At 38.4% G+C, this 7,684-nt stretch overlaps 1 long non-coding RNA gene across 1 annotated transcript; it reads left to right on the top strand.

Moving 5' to 3' along the window:
- The first annotated feature begins 368 nt into the window (after positions 1-368).
- Positions 369-7,355, top strand: LOC129441588 (uncharacterized). The gene is made up of 3 exons (XR_012360137.1): positions 369-608; positions 7,143-7,214; positions 7,304-7,355. It is a non-coding gene; the product is annotated as an uncharacterized lncRNA (long non-coding RNA).
- The last annotated feature ends 329 nt before the right edge of the window (positions 7,356-7,684 follow it).

Here is a 7,684-nt window from a genome sequence, read left to right as displayed (position 1 = left end):
CTGGGAAAAAATATATCTTAAATTACACATTTTAAAAAATATATGTTAAACACAAGCATACTTTTACAGAAGTTTTAGAGGTTTTACAGAAGTTTTAGTGTTGAGAAAAAAAAACATATATTCTTAAAAAACATACATTAATTTTAATAGGCTAACATTGCAATTTCAACATCATATCATTGAACGTGCATTATATAATAATTTTACAAAGTTAATCCACATACATTTGTTAGTGTTTATATTCAAACAAGACACATGACGGACGTGACTAAACCTCATTGGTTCTTGGGATTCAGTACGTCACATTGGCAGACAGATTTTTTTAGTGAACTATTAAATAAGTAGAACATTTAGTATTACAGTACAGTATGTCTTAATTTGAACCCAGCTTCTTCAAGCGTGTATGTTGTGTGGCTTTTGGAACATACATTTTTTGTGAGTAAAGTTAGGCATTTCATTTCTCTTGTTGTATTTCAGAAATCATAACAGCCTGTCTTTTTTTAGCACAGCGGCATTCAAATTGACCAATCAGAGCCGAGAATTTCTAATAAGTCAAAGTAGAGATGAACAGATGAAGATACGGCCCATAAAAATACTTATTCTTGGTGGTAAGTTTTTAGTTCTAAAGTATTCGTATAACATTTAGATCACTTTTACCTTTTTCTAATGCTATTGTTTAAAGAGTAACTAAACCCTAAACCAACTTTTTTTAGTTAATGATCTGTAAGAATGATGCTTTTTTTTTTTTTTTGGCCAGCCGAAGAGGAAACACGTCCGGAAGATCAACTGATTAGACGCCAACAAACGCTTAACACAGACCTTTCCTCACCAGAGCGGGAAGATGTGGAGGAGTTGTGGCCCGGCATTCGCAACAGTCGGTACAGCGTGCCTCACATCACCCTGGCTCCAGACACCCGGAGATGACCGAGGCAGCCAGCGAGCGAGCACCGGTCTCGATGCAGCTTCACGGACCGCGTTCAGGCGAACAGAGACGCCATCGCCCAAAATGAAAACGGTAAGACTCCGCTTGTCATTGTAACCTGCACTGCTTGCCACATGTACAGTTTAGCTTCTTCCGTCAGCACAGAGGGGTTTACATGTGTTAAGTGTATTGAAGTAGTAAGGCTGACGGAGAAGGTTGCAGAACTAGAAGCGCACATCCGAACGCTCGTTGAGGACAGTAAGACCGCTAATGCTAATGCTAATGTTAATGTTTCAAACACTGTTTCGGGTGCGCCTACGGTAACGCGTAGTACACATAGCTCGGTTCCGGCAACTGAGTTTTAACACGGCCAACTAACTGGGTGACTGTCAGGCGGCGTAGTCATATTCGATGCTCATCGAAGTCCCCCCTAGTAATTTCTAAAAGATTCGACATTCTAAACAATACACCGGCTGAGACATCTGTTAAAGGTGCCCTTGTTATTGGAGACTCGATACTTAAGAACGTGAACATTGAGGCACCAGCCACCATAGTTGACTGTATACCGGGAGCCAGATCGTCAGACATTAGATCCAAACTTAAAGTACTGGCTAATGCTAAGCGTAAGTTTTCTAAAATTGTTATTCATGCCGGCGCAAATGACACCAGACTCCGCCAGTCAGAGATCACCAAAGATACTATTAAAGAGGTGTGTGAAATTGCAAAAACAATGTCAGATAATGTAATTTGCTCTGGTCCCCTCCCCGCCTACCGGGGTGATGAAACTTATAGCAGATTAGTGTCTCTTCACCACTGGATGTCAAAATGGTGCCCTCAGCATAACGTAGGGTTTATAGATAATTGGAAACACTTCAGGGGGAGACCTGACCTGCTAAAGAGAGATGGCCTTCATCCGTCTTCGGAAGGAAATGCTATACTCTCTAGAAATCTGACCAATACTCTAAATTCTAATACAGTCTGACTAGTCAGGGCCCAGGTCAGGAAACAGATAGATCGGCCTACCCGTCCATCTGTTAGTTGCTCTGACATGTCAAGATCACATATATCCCAGAACTTAGAATCTATCTTACCAGAGTATCAACACATTTCAACTGTGTGCGTTCCTCGAACAAACAAATACAGAGCACCGTTTACCTCGTCTCGTACAAATCTTACTAACATAAAATTAGAAAACAATACGTTTACAGATGAACCTCGAATGTTAAAATTCGGCCTTCTTAACATTAGATCGCTTACCAATAAAGAACCCATTGTAAATGAAATAATTACTGACCAAAACTTAGATGCACTCTCTTTAACAGAAACCTGGCTTAAAGCAGACGATTACATTAGTTTAAATGAATCCACCCCACAAGACTACTATTATAAACATGAACCGCGTTTAAAGGGGAGAGGGGGTGGTGTAGCTACAATTTACAAAAATGTTTTCAAAGTAAACCATAAATCCGAACTAAAATTTAATTCATTTGAAATAATGCTATTAAATATGGAAATAACTGATCGTAATCATAAACAGCTCTCTTTTGTCCTTGCTACAATCTATAGACCTCCGGGCCATCATGTAGATTTTCTTAAAGAAATATCAAATTTCCTGTCTGACCTCGTAGTCACTGTAGATAAAGCTCTTATCGTTGGTGACTTTAATATACATGTTGATAACCCAACAGATACATTAGGATTAGCATTTATGGATATTCTAAATTCTCTCAATATTAGACAAAACGTGACAGGGCCCACGCATACTCATAGGCACACATTAGACTTAATTCTGTCACTCGGGCTCAATATTAATGAAATCGAGATATCACCTCAGAGCGATGCAGTTTCAGACCATTGCCTTGTCTCATACACGGTACTTATAGATATGATCACTCGATCCACAATACGCTACCGACTAGCCAGAACAATAATTTCCACCACTAAAGATAACTTTATTAGCACTCTTCCAGACCTGTCCCAAATGAAACATGTAGCAGATAACCCTGAAGATCTAGATATTGTAATAGAAAACCTGAACAGTATTTGTTCTAACACGTTGGATGCCGTAGCTCCAATTCGAAAAAAGAGAATCAAAGAAAAAACGCCAGCACCATGGTACGACCATCATACCGCTGCCCTTAAAAAGGCTGCTAGAAAAATGGAAAGAAATTATAGAAGCACAAACTTAGAGGTATGGCGTGCAGCATGGAAAGAGAGTGTTAAACACTACAGACAGGCTATAAAAATCGCCAGATCTACGTATCTCAGCAATCTTATTAAAGAAAATCATAATAACCCTCGCTTCCTCTTTAGCACAGTTGCGAAACTGACTAGAAATAAAGAACAAACAGAACCCACTAATAAACTCCCACACAATAGTAACGACTTCATGAACTTCTTTACTAAAAAAATTATGATTATTAGGGAAAACATTGTAGGTACCCAAGCAGCCACCACTCTACCCAGTAATACATTTAACGCTTGCCTACCATACGAACATCTAGAGTCATTTAAACCTACTACAATAGAAGAGCTATCTAAATTAGTAGCGTCATCCAAATCATCGTCCTGTATATTGGACCCTGTTCCCACAAAATTACTCAAAGAGGTATTCCCTATAGTGTCTAACCCAGTACTAAATGTCTTTAACTCATCATTAGAATTAGGCTACGTACCAACAGCTTTCAAACTAGCAGTTATTAGACCGCTCATTAAAAAACCAAACCTTGACCAGGGAGATCCAAACAACTTTAGACCAATCTCAAATGCCCCCCCTCCCTCCAAAATATCAGAAAAGGCAGTGGCAAGCCAGCCACGCACATTCCCAGCAAACAATAGTGCGTATGAAAAGTTCCAACCAGGACCCAGGCCCCACCACAGCACAGAGACAGCGCCGCCCAGAGCCACAAACGACCCTCCCCCAACATCCGACCGTGGCGAAATATCACTCCTTAAATTATTAGACCTTAGTGCAGCCTTTGACACAATAGATCACACAATCTTACTTAATAGGCTAGAAAACTATGTTGGCATCAGTGGTCAGGCGCTAGCTTGGTTCAGATCGTATCTAACCAATCGCTATCACTTTGTTTATGTAAATGAGGAGGAGTCACATCACTCCCTGGTTAAATACGGCGTACCGCAGGGATCAGTTTTAGGTCCTATCCTGTTCTCGTTATATATGTTACCTCTAGGAGACATTATCAGAAATCATAACATAAGTTTTCACTGCTATGCAGATGACACACAGCTTTACATCTCCTCGCATCCTAGCGAAACACAAAATTTTTCTAAGCTATCAGACTGCATCAGCGATATAAGTGACAGGATGTCACATAATTTTCTTATGCTAAACTCCAATAAGACAGAGATACTTGTTATCGAACCGAATCGCTACAAATATAATATGACAGATTACAAGTTGCCCATAGATGGCTGCACTGTGGTGCCAACCTCCATGGTTAAGAATTTAGGTGTGATGTTCGACAGCAGTTTATCCTTTGACAGCCATATCTCCAATGTCTGCCGCACAGCATTCTTCCACCTTAGAAATATCTCAAAAATACGCCATATGTTGTCTGCATCAGATGCAGAGAAGCTTATCCACGCTTTATGACCTCTAGAATAGACTATTGTAACTCGTTACTCGGAGGATGCCATGCAAAACAGGTCAACAAGCTTCAGCTAGTTCAAAACGCTTCTGCGAGATTTCTTACTCGAACTAAGAAGTATGACCGCATAAGCCCAATTCTGGCATCTTTACACTGGCTACCAGTTAAATATCGTATACAATTTAAAATATTACTAATCACCTTCAAAGCCTTAAATGGCCTAGCACCCTCATATCTTAGAGAATTATTATCAGAATACAATCCATCACGTGCATTGCGGTCACAAAATTCTGGCCTCTTAATTATCCCTAAAATATCAAAAGTGTCTAAAGGTGGCAGATCCTTTTCCCTCTTAGCCCCTAAGCTATGGAATGATTTACCAACCGACGTCCGAAAATCAGAGACAGTAGATAACTTTAAATCTAGACTTAAAACTTTTCTCTTTAACAAGGCTTTCAAATAGTTGTTTTAACAATGGTACTTATCTCCTAATAGCTAGCTTGTACAACCTTATAAATAAATAAATTAATGAATAAATTAAAACCTTTTTTTCGTTAACACTCCAAAGCATGGTAAATCTCATTAATACTCTTTAGTAATATGCTGAAACTTTGAATTGGTTTTCGATTGAGTCTTAACTGCCAAATATGGCCGGCTTGCAATTTTGGCCTTTTCCCATGACCTTAAAATAGTATGTCATACAGAACCATTTGCCACTGTACGTTATTATTAACGACGGCAGTGGGGCCTCTGGCCTTAGTCAAACGAGTTCTGTTTCCGTTTCTAAAATCATTAACTATATGTAATACACTTAACCAGCAATAGTTAGCCAGTCCGGAACCGAGCTGACTAAAACCACATTACTGTGTGACACTTGTTTTCTATGTGAACGGCCCCTACGCTAATAAGATTTTGTTTCTCTCTCCCTGTCTCGTCCTTGATCCCGAGGACGAGACAAACAGATCCAGTTCCGGTACATGTGAAAGTCGGCACACAACTGATCTACTAGCTGTTCTTCATCGTGATGTCCAGCTGATGCCTGACCAAAGACCACCGGCAGAACCCGCTTAATCTCCGCTTAATCTCCTTCCGTTTCAATGTGTATATATATATAACTCCCAAGGGTTTTTTCCTCCTATGACTTTTTTACGTCCCCGGCTACAATTCCGGGGTTTTTTTCTCCTAGGGGGTTTTTGAACCCGGGGAGGCAGCCTTTTTGGTCTTAACTTCTATACGTTAGATTAGTAATACGTTTGCTTATAATGTTGATTTATAGCCGTAGCAAATTTAACTGCTTGTGCTACCGTTTATTATGTTGTGCTATCTGTCGATTTTCTGTGCTTTTCACTGCATCTATTATGTAAAGCTGCTTTGATACAATTACCAAATTGTGAAAAGCGCTATATAAATAAAATTGAATTGAATTAGTGTAAGTTTTTTGACATTTGGATATAAAGTGTTTCAATACTACAATATATGGTGTAAAAACGTCTGAGTGCTGCCCTCTTCAGGTTGATCGGTGGCTACTGCAGTTGAATTTTCCTATTGGATGTTGGGTCCAAAAAATATGTCGTGACTAATCAGGTTCAAACTCACTACACCCTTGTTACAATCTTACCACACAATTGGTACAAGCTTAGTTCGTCCTCTCTATCTCCGTTGGGATCTGCCAACTTTTCTTGCATTTTTCAAATATTGCCAGTGGGTGGAGTCAGGCTCTGACCAGGGGTTTAGTTACGCTTTATGCAATGCTAGTACTAGACTAAAAGGTATGTTTGTCTTCTCTGAAAATAACATCTGTGGTTATGAATTTTACCATAGTCTTTTTTGCTTTGTTTTTTACATCCTCTAATGTTTCAAGATACTAACTCAAAAATAACCAAGTAAAAATTTTTGATAATCAGCGTGAATATACCACAATAAAACAGTAAAACTCAGAACAGAACTCTGAATGTCACATTTTACACTATCAGCATCATATCATAATATGTAATTCTGTTCATTTAGCTTTTTCCTCATATAGCAGTAACAGTGAGATCTCACTTTTCTCTCTTATTTTACCTGACAACATTACAAAGACAATAATATTTTACTAATGTGATTAGCCTGCTGGACGAATTGTAAAAAAACAGCACAATGTAAGCACTGCTAGTACAGGCTAGCTGAATATATCTTAATGATAACATAGATAAGACACATAAAACTTGCAACCTTTCTCAGTTTGCACATCTGGACACTTCTTCACACATCATAGGTTGTAAATTTGGGTAAATCCAGCAAATGAGTAAATTTTAGCGATGCTGCTGTCACTCTGCTTTAAATCTCCCGTATCAGAAACTTAACCTTGAGTCAAACGTGGAAGTTAAGCGTGCATAGAGTCCATTGGCATGACTTCTGATTTCCTTAAATCTCCTTAAACAGAGGCGAACTTTTCTTGTAAGCAAGACCACAATAGACATGACAATAGACATGTCAATGGAAAATGCCCTTGGTTAAAATAAAGCACAATTATCAAAGTAAAGCATATCCTGTACACACAGGTTGCATTTAATCAGTGTCAATGAGTTAAGCCTCATATAACCCTACTGTATGTTCAATGTAACTTGTAGAGTGCCATGTAGTGACGGATCAAACGGACACTCATGTCAAGCTTGATGAGGACACAGTCAAAGCTTTAAAAGGTAAACTGAGGAGTTAACAAAATTCTAATGCATATCTATGTTCATTAATTATTGGTTAATTTTGTATATATTCTGTTTCCTTTTCAAAGACCTTGTGATTAAGTCTTCAGTGTCTGAATGGCAAGAAAAAGTGACCCTCCAACTTAAACGTGACTTTTAACTGCTCTGTGTTTTGGTTCAGCCATTTGCAGGTTTATCTTGAGTTAGTGTTCAAATGCACTTCAGCATTTTTCCCAGTAACTTTTTGTTTAGAGAATTACATTGTTATGATTATATGAATATTCAATGGTTGCATATTCATAGTGTACTTTTCATATTGATGTATAAATGTTCCACAATTTGATAAAAGTAGCTCATTGCATTTCACTGATCTTTGTTTTATATTGTAAAATCATTTCAATAGCAGTAAATACATACTTAGTTGTTTCTTTAACATTTAATTAGTTGTTAATGATGGAAGAAACAGTATC

Source organism: Misgurnus anguillicaudatus, chromosome 21 (genome assembly GCF_027580225.2).
Source record: "Misgurnus anguillicaudatus chromosome 21, ASM2758022v2, whole genome shotgun sequence".
In the NCBI taxonomy this organism is placed as follows: Eukaryota; Metazoa; Chordata; class Actinopteri; order Cypriniformes; family Cobitidae; genus Misgurnus; species Misgurnus anguillicaudatus.
This window is presented reverse-complemented; position numbering and strand designations above follow the sequence as displayed.